The 12,626-nt window shown below is 42.4% G+C and overlaps 1 pseudogene; it reads left to right on the top strand.

Moving 5' to 3' along the window:
• Positions 1–1,390: 1,390 nt before the first annotated feature.
• Positions 1,391–2,306, top strand: LOC140613609 (olfactory receptor 4P4-like; annotated as a pseudogene).
• Positions 2,307–12,626: the final 10,320 nt, after the last annotated feature.

Raw genomic sequence — 12,626 nt, 5'->3', positions numbered from 1 at the left:
TAAAACCTATTTAAAATTATTTCAAAATTATTTGGAATCAAGAATGCTGGACCATATATTTATATGAACTGCAAAATATATCCCCCCAAGTATTCATAAACATATATTGGGTAATTGGCAATCTGTCACCTTGTATACTTTTTTTTTTAATTGGGATGAGAATCAATATGCCTCTTCTCCCTGCAGGCCTCCCGGATACCCCACCTTTGTTCTTTGCTCACAAGAATGGGATGCAGCCCTCAGACTGGGTGGGAATCAAGATATCTGTCCTCCACATGATTTTTACATTCTGATGCTAATAAACTGCTTAGATTGCCTTTATCTGAATCTCTTTATTGAAAATCAGGGGTTTGAGTCTCAGTGCTGAGACAAATCTCCCTTGGAATTACACTCTATAACAGCTTCTTTGGTTGGATTTTATGCCTAGACTGTGTATAAAAACTGAAAATCCTAGGAAAAGTCCTGAATTACAAAGAGTGCAAATATGCTTGGGCAATTTCTTTTTTATTTTTCTTTACACTTGCTATCACAAAATTATATAATTTTTTTTAATTTTCATTTAGTTTGTAATCTGTAAATCAGATAAATGAATAAATTGGTGCTTTTTTTTTTTACAACTTAAATCCTTTGACAGTCTATTTGCTGCATAATTTTCAAGCATTCTTTGCTTTTAATGTGCCTGAACCTATTTTAGTTAAATATGTACAATTTATTTTTGTCCACAGGGCAAGAAAGATTATCTTTAGTTTTTATTTTTTTTAGAGAGAGAGAAGAGGGAGTGGGGCAGAAGCTGAGGGAGAGAGAGAATCTTAAGCAGGTTCCATGCCTGACACAGGGCTCTCTCCTGTTCTTCTTTCAGGATGATCTGGACAAATTCTGTTTTATTCGGGACTGTGTCTTCAGGATAGATAATTTATTTAAAAATATCAGTTTGTGGAGCACCTGGGTGGCTCATTTAGTTAAGCATCCAACTCGATTTCAGCCCAGGTCATCATCTCAGAGTGCACATTATAACACACATATTTAGTTTTAAAATTATGTAAAATATATTCCTTTTGTTATCTAATGTTATAACTAAGAATAATAAATTTATTTTTAACAGTAAACTAATATTTAAGTATTCTATAATCATTAATAGTAATGTTGAAAATCTACCCTATTATTCATGTTATAGAATTATTTACAATAGATTTCTAAAATAAGAAATATAAAAAGGAAGCATAACTCTCAGTGTCAGGAATAATTAATATTACTTATTCAATAACATCAATCTGCTTTTTGGTAAATTTTATGGTATTGTTCTCATGATGCTAATTTTGTATAGATTCATGGTTTCTTTCTTTTCAGATACTGAACCCATTTGTTTACAATATATGCCAGTTCAAAACACATGGAGAGCCAGAGGAATGTCTCAGAATTCATTCTTTTGGGACTTTCGCATGACCAGAACATGCAAATATTTTGCTTTGTGCTCTTCTTATTCTGTTATGCTGCTCTCATGGTAGGAAACCTTCTGATCCTTGTCTCTATTCGATGCAGCCCTCTTTTTCACCAACCGATGTACTACTTCCTCAGCCACTTATCCACTTTGGACATCTGCTATATCTCTAGCGTTACACCCAAATTAATTGCTGACCTGCTAGTGGAAAGAAAAGCCATCTCCTATGGTAATTGTATGTTACAGATCTTTGCCATGCACTTCTTTGGAACGATTGAGGTTTTAATTCTTACAGTCATGGCCTTTGATCACTATGCTGCCATCTGCAAACCTCTCCACTGCCTGCTTATCATGAACAGGACAAGGTGCAATCTCCTAGTCTTAGCTGCTTGGGCTGGTGGGGCCGTCCACTCCTTTCCTCAATTTTGTATGGTAATCAGGTTGCCCTTCTGTGGGCCTAATGAGATTGATCACTATTTCTGTGATATATTTCCTTTGCTAAAGGTTGCCTGCACTGATACCTACATCACTGGTGTCCTTATGGTTGCCAATTCGGGAATGGTTACCTTGGTGACATTTGTGGTTTTATTTTTTTCGTTCGTATGTCATTATATTATTCACTTTAAGAAATCACTCAGCGGAAGGAAGACGCAAAGCCCTCTCTACCTGTGGATCTCACATCACAGTTATAGTTTTATTTTTTGGGCCTTCCATCTTTGCCTACCTTAGACCTCCAACCAATTTCCCTGAGGATAAAATATTTGCTCTGTTTTACACCATCATTGCTCCTATGTTCAATCCCTTAATCTATACTCTGAGAAATTCAGAGATGAAAAATGCCATGAGAAAACTTTGGTGCCAAACATGAGAGCTCAACATCATTTTAGCAAAACAGAGGGGCAGCTACATGTGGATAGGGGAGGGAGGAAATCATCTGACAGGGTAATTCTCATACTGGTATCATGTTATGAGTGACAGAATTTAGGACTTAGAGTTTCATAATAACTCAAAGAAATATTAATTCAAGCATACAAACATAAGTTTAAAACATAGTTAATTTTGTGGATTTTGAGATGGCATGAGCGAGTTTACATGCATAAAGAATTATATGTGCAGTTAAGACAATGCCATATGAGCTGTGAATTGTGATGTAGAAAAGAAAATTCTAATAATAATTGTATTAGAAAAGTCAGGTTTGGTGGCTAGACCACATGATGAAACATTCTGGATGGCAAAGGAGTAGTTAAAACCCATGATTTTATAACCAAGTTTTGGTTCATGATAGGATCTTCACCTAAGTGAACTCAAGTGGTATTTAGAAGTGAATTTCACATCAAGAAGTTTGCATAATAGAACCTGATTTAAAGCGATTCCCTGTTTTTAAACTCTTGGCTACACATCGGAAATAAAAAATAAACTAGTACGGCAGCCCAGTGGCTCAGTGGTAGAGCACTGGTTTCAGCCAGGGCGTGTTCTTAGAGACCCGGGATTGAGTCCCCCGTCGGGCTCCCTGCGTGGAGCCTGCTTCCTACTTTGCCTGTGTCTCTGCCTCTCTCTGTGTGTTTCTCATGAATAAATAAATAAAATCTTTAAAATATATATATATATTAGTAAAAATTTATTGAAATCAGTCACTCAGGATATTAAAAATGCACTCACTGCCTCTTGTACTATTGGCTCACGTACAAAATCCATAAAGGAACTGCTATCTATGAAATGCCAGAAATTAGTATTAAGTCTCTGTTTATTAGACCCAGAGACTTTCTTATGTTCACAAGTAAAACATAAGCAAAAAGCAAATAAGAGCTCAAACAAACAAAAACTTCAATCAAAAAACCCCGTGACATAAGTCATGGAAATGAGTGGAAATACAAATCATCTTTGTAAATAACCTGAAGAGTAGATGCATGAGAAATATTTCCTAGAGGAACCTGAAAAAAAATTCGATGTGATCTGTTTATTTGAATGTCTGACAAGATACAAAAAGAAATGACTTCTTGGAAACCAGAGCAAGTATCCTTAAGACAGAAGAAATTGTGTAACAAGGATAGGATGATGATGAAAATACACAAGGATGGTTTTGTCCATATAAATGCAATACTAAAATTATAATGATTATATAAGGCCCTATACAGAAGGAAGGAAGGGTGGAAAAATTGATTAGGGAAATGTAATTCATTTGTGTTTTTATAGCAGAGATGAACTGGACAGATGACTAGTTGGTCGAGTTACTAATAAAACAAAAATATTGCCAGATTTAAAAGTTCAAGCTTTACCCCTTATTTAATGTTTATTTTTTACCAAATTTACTCAGTTTACCATTCTGCAGTTCTGCTCAGATAATATCACTACATACGTGATATAAAGTCCCTTTTGAAACTGGTGTGCAAAGACACCTGTGTTGTACTATCTTAGTGATTGCTATTTCAGGGATGGTAGGGTGGTGGTGGTGGCAGCCTTTTCTGTTGTCTTGGTGGCTTCTTACATATTCATATCACATAATCTTAGGACCCACTCCTCCGCCGGGTAATGCAAAGCTCTCTCCACCTGCAGCTCTCATGTAATGGTGGTAGTTTTATTCTTCATGCCCTGTATCTGTACTTAGATTCTACCTGCAGGGAGTGAGAACAGAGATGAGGAACTCTCCATATTTACGCTGTGATCGCCCTCATGCTGAATCCTCTTAACTGGATTTTGAGAAAGATAGAGATGAAAATTGCCATGGGGAATGTGTGGTCTACAATGACACATCAGAATTCATGTAAATAAGGTAGTATTCATTGTACTTTCAATCCTGTATACCAAAGGCCTGTATTATTTGAGATATTATACAAAGCATATAAGCTTTCTTTGGGCACTTGGGTTAAATTACCTTTGACTGACGTTACGTGAACCAAAGAAGCAAGTGACTGTGAATCAGATTGCAATCTGTCACCTCTATGGATCGAAATAGTTCCACGTGTGACCATCTGTATGTGAGGAAGCAAGAAATGTCCTTCTGGAGTACATCACTGATTGATCATATCACTCCTTTCCCCCCAAATCTGTAAGGGATCCTATTTTCCTTGGAATCCACCCAACCTTCCTGCTTCTTTATCAGAAATCTTCCATAAATCATTTGAGTCTAATTTGCCATTCTCAGAAGTCTCTATGTTGGTTGAGTGTGTGGTGTTACAATGACAGGCATTGAGGTCAGAGAGAAGTGGGTATATACTGACCGCTAACTTTTATCTCTGGGTCTTGGCAATTTGCTTTCATATTATGAGTCTCCCTTTTAAAAATATCTATAAAATGGTGTGATATTGTGCTTCCCAAAGATGTAATGTTACTTTGGCTAACACAAGTGAAGTTTTAACATGGCACATGGCTACCAGACTCATGATAGTTATTTTTCCTCTTTCTTTGTTTTTCTCTCTGTGTGACCCTTTGCGCAGATGTTTTCATCCAGGTATTCTGAGTCCACCTTCATTCTCCAAACACACTCTAGAATCTATTTGTTCTGTGGCTGTATTTCAACTATGGAATTTCCTGGTCAGCAGTACAAAATTTAATGATAGACCCCATCCATCCCCCTTAGGAGGGCAACTTTGCCTGAAACAGTGCACTCTTCCTTTTTTATGGTTTCCTCTGCTTTTAAAACCTTTTCTTATTCTGCAGTTCTCTAGACCTCTTTTCTATTATCTAGGTAGGAGCTGCCTGATTCATGAATCATTCAATAAAATCAGCTGGATCTTTTAAATGACTCTGGTGAATTTTCGGGTTTAACAGTAGTAAGGATTCTTTAAGTGCTCGCATTTTGTTATTTTATTAGGATTTTAGAAGATTTAAGTATCTTACCCAGACGTGTTAAGCAGTAGGGCTAGGAAAGGGTATCTAAGCCATCTGAGTTTCAAGTTTCAAGTTTTCAAAAACTATGCTGCCTACCTGTCCACGAGCAGCAGTAACTGTTGTTCTTACTAGTAACTTTAAAAAGAAGCACAGATGTCTGGTTTCCGGCTTAGCTGGGGCCACCTATTGATGAGGAAATGGAGATGATGGTCTTGATTTTGTCCTGAAGTCAAGTTTGGGCTTGAGTGGTACTTGTTTCTGAGGAACAGGGGTGTGTATTAATGTTATGTTTTCCTTAGAAGGAAAGAAGAATCTTGGAAGCCACTATTTGGCCTGCACAATGGCCTGACCCATTTAATAACCATCCTCGAGTTCTGCCAGGGTCTATCCCATGTGCGAGGTCTTTTGGATTGGATTGCCAAACACTTGTTACTATTTTATATCCCAAATTTTAAACTTAATGTAATGGTTTCTTTCACTGGTATCATTTATTTCTGGGCTTTCAGAAATTGTAAATTCTATGATAAATTTATGAAATAACAAATTTCTAATGATATGTCCATATCACAATTATACCTAAAACATAAGGACGGGCAATACACCATGTTTTACTTAAACATATTCCTTTTCTTTCAACCGCAAAATCTTTGCTAACTGTGTTAAGACTTTCTCAGGAGCTCTCTCTTTGTAATTTGTTGTTTATCAAACTGCTTCTTATTGTTTATTCAAATTTGCTTGTCACAGGCTCTCCATTCAAATCACCCAAATCATAAAAAAAAAAAAAAATTGAGTTGAGGTCTCAATCTAACTTGAGAGGTTTCACACAGAATTTGTAGGCTAATTTCAAGTTGGGTCTTGGCACCTTAGACTCTGCAGAACACGTGATCTGTCCTGTTTGCTAAGATTCCTGCCCCATGTGCCCCATCCAGGTTGCAAGAAGTCTGGCCTTAGAGGTTTTGGAACTGACTCTGAAATGGCTCTGTAAGCTGACTTTAATTACAAGGACTCATCTCTATTTGAGTATAATTGGTCATCTGGTCTTTGAAATTTATTACAAACAAAATCTGGCAAAAAAAAAAAAAAAAGTCTGAGCCATAAGGTCATGTGACACATTGTTTCTCTTAAGACCAGGTATAACTCCATATCTAATGATGCTAACTCTATATTTAACTGGTGATACTTGGACTAGTCATGCAATATCATGGATTTCTAAACAAATGTCTGAACCTAGAATTGATGGAAAATGTCTTATTGTAGCTTAAGTAGATACTATCAAACTATATTTCAATGTTTTTGTACAATTTTGCACTTCACTAGCAATATAGAGTTCCAGTCCTGATACTGGTAATTTGTTTTTCTTTCTCTCTCTTTTTATTCTCTCTATTGATCTTGATAAGTTTTTCTTGGTTTTATTCATCTCTTTAGAGGACCAACTTTTGTTTTTGAAGGGGAGCAGAATATGTGATCCCAGAATATGCCCCTTTAGCATGTAGCCTATTTTGAGCTGAAGGCAAGCAAAGTCCAACAGACTCAGGTAGAGTTGTTTTACCTCTCCTTGAAGTGCCTAAGATAATTTAGGTAGAGGGCTGTATCAGGAAGAGAGCTAACAATAGACACAGATTTTTACATCAGAAAGACTTATCTGATTGGCAGGACAAACATCTGTTTACCAAAGTTTTGCTCTTCTATCTTCTTGTGAATTGTCTTCTTTGCCTTTGAAGCTCTAGAGCCCAATCCCTTCTCCTGAGCTCAAGACTGCACAAATTTTAATTGCCTGACTCTCAGGGAGTCTTATATCTTTAGGATTCCTATATGTACAAAATTAAATTTCTTTTTAATCTGTTCTGTGTCAATTTAATTATTAGATCAGCCAAGGGAGATCTAATATTAGATCCAGAAGGGAGAAGGGAGAAGAGATAGTTTCCATCCCATATATTTTCTTTCTTTAATTCCCCTATTTAAGGCTGCTAGCTATATCCTTGACTTCATTCCTATTATAACTAGTAAATAAATTTATAATCTAGTATGTCCTATTTTCATATTTGGTCTTAATTTACTTCTATATTTCAAGATATACTTTCTAGGATATTTGTAGACCATTGATCACTAAACACTTATTTTTCATGATAGAGGCAGTATCACTACACATTCTACAGATTTTAGATGTATAATAAAGGAATATAGTGATCATAACAATATCAATATATTCAACAATTTAGATAGGTGGGCAAATCCTTTAGTATTAATTACCCAAGCACATTAAAAAATAATAGATATTTGGGGCACCTGAGTGGCTCAGTTGATTAAGCATCCAAGTCTTGATTTCAACTCAGGTCACGATATCAGGCTTACAAGTGTGGAACTGCTTGGGATTCTCTCTCTCCCTCTCCCAATCAAATACATAATAAATAAATATGTAAAATAAAATAAGATACTCTCAATAGTTTGTATTTCTCAAAGAAACTTAGTATATTGTTTTGTCTCCCTACGCCCTGTCCACATAGCTTCAAACTTCATAGCTTCATAGCTTCAAACTTTAAAGAAAACAGTAATATTCATTTTATACAAACTCTTTTAAAAAGAACAGAAGCAAATGTTCTGCACTGAATGTACTAGTCTAACACATCTTTGAGACTTATCAATTGTACTAGCTTCTCTGAACCTTCCTTAGACCTTTCAATCACTTCACTGTCATTGTGGACAGTTTTAGTTCTTCTACATTTTAATGTGAATTTAGCATGATTGCAGGATATAATATCTGTTGGGCTGGCGAGCCTGGGGACCTCAAAACGGCCAAACCCAAGCCAGCAACCTCCCAATAAGGCCGCTTGCCACCCTACCCTAACTTAGCACACAAAGACCTGTAACCCTTGCCCTAATCGGAATGCTGGCCTGCTCCCATCTTCCCACTGAAAACTCTTTATGGACTCCCCAGCAGTTTGCTTGGGCATGACTTCCTTGGCCCTAGACTTCCCTGCTCTCTTGCTCTTTCCCTCCCCTGCAGGCCGTGGAATCTCCACCGAGAGGGCGTCCTATTAAAAGCCTGTTTCGACCAACTTTTGCCTGGCCTCTCTATTCCATTACACTACCGATCCGATTAAACCTGACATTTGGTGCCGAAACCCGGGAGGAGATTTAAGGATCGCTCCAGGAGAGGGCCTCTCTCCTCTCGCCACCAAGACCTCAGCTGAGACCCAGGAGATCGAGGCCCCACGCTGGTGGGGAGCCTCTCTCCTCTCACCACCAGGACCTTAACTGAACCCAGTATCTGGAAACATCGGGTAAGTTCCCCGATTCCCTGCCTCCCTCCGGGTGGTCCTGCCTGAAGCCCTGGCCGCGCCAGGGCACCTCCACCGAGCCACCGGGTGGCTCTCCACGGGTCCCTGGGGATCAGGAGAGGTCCTCATCCTCACGGTGATCTCTGTTTCTGTCCGTGACCCTGAGCTGCAAACGGGGACGCCTGTTTTCAGTCTCTGGGTTACCCAGCGGGAATCATGGGAACTGCCCAATCCAAATTTGACCCCGAAACTCTGTTGGTTTTTTACTCCGTTGGGTAAAAACTCCATTTTACTGGCCAATTTCAAAACTCTGGGCCTTTCCCAGGACCTAAAAAGGCGCCACCTCATTCATTACTGTACAGTGGCCTGGCCCCAATATCGCCTAGACAATCAGTCTCAATGGCCCCCTGAGGGTACTTTTGACTACCCAATTCTCATGGACCTGGACAATCTCTAGCCAGGGCAAGTGGGCCAAGGTCCCACAAGTGCAGGCTTTCTGGGACCGCCACTCTCGCTCCTACCTCTGCTCCCAATGCTCTACCACTCAGGTCCTTTGGCACCGGCACTGCTCCCTCCCTCCCTTCTACCTATTCCCTCAGCTCCAAAAGCCCCAGAATCCTTTCCCCCTGCCCCTCCCTCGGAGTCTCCTGAGACCTTGGCCCATCCACCTACTAGGTGGAAGCCAGCCCTCCCCCCTCCCTATCCGGAACCCCTTGCCCCCTCTCCTTCTCCTCCTGTCTCCCAACCACATACCTCTTTACCCGTTTCTGACCCCCGACCTTCAGCCTATACCTCCCTCTGATCTCCAGCGCACCAGATCCCACAAGGTCCACCTTGAGTCCACTCCTAACCCAGCCTGCCCCCTGCGAGAGGTGGCAGGAGCTGAAGGGGTTGTTCGGGGCCACGCTCCTTTCTCTCTCCAAGACCTTTCCCAAATTAAAAAGCGGCTGGGCTCTTGGTCTGCTATCGCAGGAAACTATATCAAGGCATTCCAATATTTGGCCCAGGCATAGGACTTGACTTGGCATGATTTGCATGTTGTCCAGACCACCACCCTTACGCCAGTGGAGAGGGAAGGCTGCTGCCCGAGAACACGCTGACCAGGTCCATTTAACCGAAGCTGGTATGCCCATCAGTGCTCAGTTCCCACCCGTGGATCCCGGATGGGATTATCAGGCTGGCCAGGAGGGCCGCGGATGCCTGCAGTTTTCCTTATTAGGCTCACTGAGGCCTTAACCCAGTACACTTGCCTGGAGCCTGTCTCCCCAGCCGGGGCTACTGTCCTGGCAACCCATTTTATCTCTCAGTCCTCCTCCGATATCTGTAAAAATATTAAAGAAGACTGAGGAGGGTCCTCAAACTCCCATTCCCGATCTGGTGAAAATGGCATTTAAAGTCTTTAACACCCGAGAGGAAGTGGCTGAACTTAAGAGGCAGGCCAGGCTCCAGCAGAAGGTCCAACTCCAGACCCAAGCGTTGGTGGCAGCCCTGAGGCTGGTGGGCTCCGGGAGCCCACAGAAAGGGGGATCCAACTGCACCCCACCTGGGGCTTGCTTCAGATGCGGCACCGAGGGACGTTGGCCCGTCAATGTCCCAATTGCCAATGTGGCCATGCCCTCAATGTCGAATGATGGGCTACTGGAAATCCACCTGCCCTGGTCTCAAGGGATCCTTGGCGCCTCCATGCAAAGGAAACCCTGACCCGGGAAGTCCATCCTTCCAACTACTCAGATTGGACGATGACTGAAGGGGCCCAGACTTGGACACCCCCTAACCCAGGCTGAGCCCAGGGTCCTGTTCCAGGTAGCGGGTAAGTCCATCTCTTTCCTGTTGGACACGGGGGCTACTGACTCCGTTCTGCCTTCCTACTCGGGGGCCAGCTTTCCCTCTCCAGTAGTGGTGATGGGAATTGATGGTACCTCCTCTATTCCATGGACTACCCCACTCCTCTCTTGCAGCCTGGATGGGTTCTCCTCCTCACACTCCTTCCTTATAATTCCTTCCTGCCCAGCTCCTCTCCTCGGCCAGGATATCCTATACAACCTCAAGGCCACCATTCGTCTTTCTCCCTCACCCACTCTTTCTACTCCCCTCCTCTTCATCGAAAATCCTGACATCTATCTATCAACTTCTCCTCGTCTAAATCCTGCTACCCTCCTACTTCCCCCCTCTACTAACCCTGAACCGTCCCATTCCTGCTCTCATCTCCTGGAAGAGCTGACTCCCCCACATCCAGGACTTTCAAATTAGCCCCTCCCTAACCCTGACCGAATCCTCTTTGTGGCCAGAGACATGCAGCATAGGCCGTTGTTACCCTCGATGCCATCCTGGAGGCAGTTCCCTCCCCCTTGGGACAAGCTCTCGGAAGGCAGAACTTAGAGCTCTCACCAGGGCTCTTCACCTGTCCAAAGGGCAATGAGTTACCATATACACTGACTCCAAATATGCCTCCCTCATCTCACATACACATTCTGTCCTCTGGCAAGAACAAAGGTTTCTTACAACCAAGGGAACCCCCATAATCTATGGGCCCCTCATTTCAAAACTACTAGAGGCCCTCAGCCTTCCCACTGTAGTAGCCATTGTCCACTGTCACAATCCTCCAAAGACCTGGTGTCCCGGGCCAACAACAAAGCCGACTCAATTGCCCGAGCCACTGCCTTAGGCTCCTCACCAGCTCCCCTCCTCTTCCTCAACACACCACATTCCCACTTTTACACAGACAAGGAAACTCAGACACTAAAAAAGATGGGAAGAATAGCCGGGGGAAAAGACTGGATCTTCATTCAAAAGAAACTCGCTCTTCCAAACCATTTAGCGCCTATGATCATTTCAGACATACATCAATCCCTACACATTGGTCCCAAGGCCTTACACCAATTCCCAGAACCCCTTTTCCACTATCCACATCTCTGAAAGGTAATTGGAGAGGTGCATTAGTCTTGCAAAACCTGCTCCACTGTAAATGCTCAAGGGGGAATTCGCAGGCCAGGACCCAATCACCAGCTCCAATCATGGCTACCAATCTGGCAAGGACTGGCAGATTGACTTTTCCCACATGCTGTGCCATAAATCCTTTTGCTACCTATTAACCTTAGTGGACACCTTTACAGGGTGGATAGAGGCTTTCCCCACAGCTCGGGAGATGGTAGATGTGGTGGCCACCATACTTATCGAACACATCATTCCGAGATTCAGCCTCCTGCAGATCCTACAATTTGACAATGGCCTGGCTTTCATCTCCAGCCTCACCCAGCAGGTTTCCGGGAGCCCAAATATTACCTGGAAACTCGATATCCCATATCACCCCCAGTCTTCGGGTAAGTTAGAGTGTGCCAACGTCCTTCTCAAGGAACATCTCACCGAACTTACCCTTGAAACCCGCCTGTTCTGGACAACCCTCCTCCCACTGGCTTTAACAAGACTCAGAGCTACCCCTAGAGGGCCATAGGTTCTAAGTCCCTTTGGGCTTCTCTATGGGGCGGCCCTTCCTGCTCACTTAAAATCTTCCATCATCACCTCCTCTACTCCTATCTTACCTACCTTACCTAATTCTTCTAAGAGCCCTCCTGCGGGCCCATGTGGATTCAGTCACCCCTACTCCAGGAGAACCCACCTACAGGCTAGCCCAGCTCAGGACCAGGGCCCCTTCTGGATAAAACTTATCCAACAAGGCCCTTCCCTTGCCAGCAATTCCTGCATGGGCAATCTGTCCCACTGTTTTATCTGTGCTGCTTTAGGCAAAACTCCCCTTATGGCCATTCCCCTCCCCAGTGCATTCACCCACACCTCCAGTGCCTCATCTCTCTCTCACTAATGTTCCCCTATTTCCTGACCCTCTCAACCATCAATTGCCCTTCTGTTATTCCATCCCTAACTCATCCCTTTGCAACATTACCTGGTCAAACGTCACCTCTCCTCATGCTCCTATTGGCCATTTCTTTTGGTCCAGCGGCACCCTATCTAAATTTCCCAATACCTCTGCCTTGCTCCTGTCTGCCTGTCTCACTAGTTCCGTGATTAACTATCTATAGTCAGGCAGAAGTAGCCCTCCTCATCAGCTCCCCGGAAAAGCAGAAACG

The sequence above is a fragment of the Canis lupus genome, chromosome 21 (genome assembly GCF_048164855.1).
Source record: "Canis lupus baileyi chromosome 21, mCanLup2.hap1, whole genome shotgun sequence".
Classification (NCBI taxonomy): Eukaryota; Metazoa; Chordata; class Mammalia; order Carnivora; family Canidae; genus Canis; species Canis lupus.
The sequence above is the reverse complement of the archived record's forward strand: the minus strand, read 5'-3'. Positions and strand labels throughout refer to the sequence as shown.